We start from the raw sequence: 3,135 nt of genomic DNA, 5'->3' as shown, positions 1-3,135 counted from the left end.
AGCCGCCTGGGACACAGCACACACGTATGGGAGAGCCGCCTGGGACACAGCACACACGTATGGGAGAGCCGCCTGGGACACAGCACACATGTATGGGAGAGCCGCCTGGGACACAGCACACACGTATGGGAGAGCCGCCTGGGACACAGCACACACGTATGGGAGAGCCGCCTGGGACACAGCACACACGTATGGGAGAGCCGCCTGGGACACAGCACACACGTATGGGAGAGCACAGCATGTCCTCGTTAGTATAGTGGTCAGTATCCCCGCTTGTCACGCGGGAGACCGGGGTTCAATTCCCCGACGGGGAGGCTTCATTTTATTTTAATTATGCCTAATCTATGATATATATTAATTCATTTTCCTTTTCCTTTGTTTTTTGTCAAATCAATTTCTTGGGTTCTGTATTTAAATACTATTTATGGAGTTGTATTAAATGTGCATGTACTGTATTACTGTATGTTACTTTGTTGATTATTTACATTTTGGATAAGACCCCTGCCATAATCACATTTGCCACAGTGGACAGATAGTCTGGATAGAGCTTTCTACCTTTAGGATCATAGCTGGTGATGGTGGAGGTGAGTCGGTCCACAGTTAGGTTTCGCCCACAGCACCCGGGGTGAACGTGACCCAAGGGAAGGTCACCTCAGTCTCTGCGGATGATTGCCAGATTGGGACTAGTGATCTCCCTGGCCCGGGCATGGGAAAAGGAATGGAGGTCAGATCCGAGCACCGTGTACCGTGCCCGAGGGTTGCGGCGTGGACGTGGCCTGAGGATCTGGTAATTCAGGGTAAACAAGGGAGCAACCTTCACGTGAGGGCTCAGGTAAGTTTAGTACTTGAGGGACAGTCTCTGAGCATATTTCATGCTCGGTGGCCAGGAGTACCGTACTCCAATGGCAGGCATCATCATATCTCCAGTCTAGGAGTCGTGCGGTTGCCAGGCCCGGGGACTTTCTTATTTGCTCACGAACTGTGAATGCAGACGTAAGGGTGGAAACTCCTCCCACTGCGACCATGTGTCGCGGTGATACTTTGTGCGCCAAGGCTCACGCTTTGAGGGCACAAACATGATTCTGATGTAATTTCGCGTTTGGGTGGCCACCCCAGGTCTGAGAATCTCAGCAGCGCCTCCAAATGTAGCACTTTCCTCCACCCTCTGTGAGATAAGGCATCTACGGTGTGTGTGGTGCTTTACCTGTGGCTCACAGGAGGCCTGAACCACCGCTGGGAGCCTGGGGTGTACCTGATTCGATAGGTGAGAGCGCCTCCACCTGCAAATAATAATAGCATACAGATTATAACAATAACCTTTACTATGAACTGGAAATAATAACGCTACTGGTTACAGCCATACCTTCGCCACGCAGAGCCTTATCCCACCACCATGTAACCCACACTGTGTCTACAGTACCTGATGGGGCCCTCGGCACCCAACCCCCACCGGGTGTCCAGAAGTATACAACCCCCCACCCCTATATGTGGTCAGCGCTGCCACTATGGTGTGTGTACTTGGTTGGTGCACTTTAAGATTTAGGTACCTGCCGGGTGCTCCAGCACAAAGGCGCGCCGATTTAGGGATCAAAGGGATCCGCCAATCGAACGATATCCTCCGCGACGAGTCCGCCTCCGTGTGGGATGGAGTCCCGCTGGAGTGTCCCACCGGGAAGATTGTCTCTGTCTCAGCAACAATCTTCTGGTCCCAGACCACAAGTATCAGGGTCGCACAGCGTAGCAGCTGTGTCCCTGAATTATTAAATTGCTAATGGGGCAGGGTCCCTACCTAAGGGCCTGTCCCTGTAGCTACCACAATCTATAAACGTGAGTCGGGGCCTACTGGGGCCTACGGGGAATCTGGCCTAGTGCAGAGGGTCACAGACCCCCGCACACACACCTCTTACCTCTATCCTGTCCCAGCACCAACTGCTAGCGTGGTACCTGCACGCGAAATGTATCTTTCCCCAAGCACGGGAATCCGGCCGCACGATTGGCTCCCTGGCGTCACGTAGTTTGCAGCCCTGATGGCTGCTGGGGGTTGTAGTCCATGCAGAGCATTCTCCTTTGCCTCGAGCGCCTGTACTGCGCATGTGCGGCATCTCGCGCATGCGCGATATAATCCAAAATGGTGGCGCCCTGGTCGGGAGCCGCCGGTAGTCACCGGCGATGCGCTCGCCCGGCGCAACCCCCCCTGCAGCAACCACACTCTCCCCAGCGGCAGAGGAGGTAAGCGGGAACCCAGGCCACACTTTCATTAGGTAGGATACCTTCTCTTCATTGTAGTAGTACGCCACTGTGCAGTGGGCAGCTAGGTAATCTAACACGGCATCTCTGAACCATTCCTCCCTATAGGCCTCCGCTTCTCTCATAAGGGGTTCAGGGACATAAGGATAATCATATCCTTGAAATTTCCTATATCATTGGACGTGGTATAGTGGTCAGTATCCCCGCCTGTCACTCAGGAGACCGGGGTTCAACTGTCTTTCTTTCCCCCGTATTACACTATTCCTCTCCTTCACTGACACTTTCTCATTTAGACCCTCTACGTTCCCATGTATGCTTGTGGGTCCTGGTGTTGACGTGCAAACTCAGTTTGTTTTTAGCTTGCGCTCAGCTGTTAGCCCTGACTTTGTGGTCTCGGAATCCAGCGATCCAAATGAAAATCTCATTGGAACTTTCTTGTTTTGATTGCCGTTATTGCAACAAAGATTCATTCATAAACAATGCAATATTCTTCCAAATATGTTTGTTTATTTCCTCTTAAGAGTTTATAATCCAATGGGTCAATTTAGCAATTTATATAATTAACTGGGTAATGCTTGATATATTGATGTCCAGGCAGGTCAAGGCAGTTCCATAAAGGATTCTTATTCCCGCCAAAGCCTGCAAGCACAGCACAAAAACACAAATCAGAGCCATACGCTGTTATGTGTCTTTTATTAAAGGGTTTATGGGATGTGTGGTCCTGTCTCCTCTATCACCTACAGCCGTTGTTAAGGAGCAGGACTACACCTCCCAAAACGTCCTGCTGAGAAGAGTATTTCTATGTGTTTCTCTGTGACTCGTTGTATGCGGTGACCTTATCAGTGCAACTTTAGGTTACCAGGAGTTTCCCCCATATGTGGGTAGCCT

General features: G+C 51.1%; 1 non-coding gene across 1 annotated transcript; it reads left to right on the top strand.

The window, feature by feature from the left end:
* The first annotated feature begins 242 nt into the window (after positions 1-242).
* On the top strand, positions 243-314 carry TRNAD-GUC (transfer RNA aspartic acid (anticodon GUC)). The gene has a single exon. It is a non-coding gene; the product is annotated as a tRNA-Asp (tRNA).
* Positions 315-3,135: the final 2,821 nt, after the last annotated feature.

This window comes from Ascaphus truei, chromosome 6 (genome assembly GCF_040206685.1).
Source record: "Ascaphus truei isolate aAscTru1 chromosome 6, aAscTru1.hap1, whole genome shotgun sequence".
NCBI classification, from domain to species: Eukaryota; Metazoa; Chordata; class Amphibia; order Anura; family Ascaphidae; genus Ascaphus; species Ascaphus truei.
This window is presented reverse-complemented; position numbering and strand designations above follow the sequence as displayed.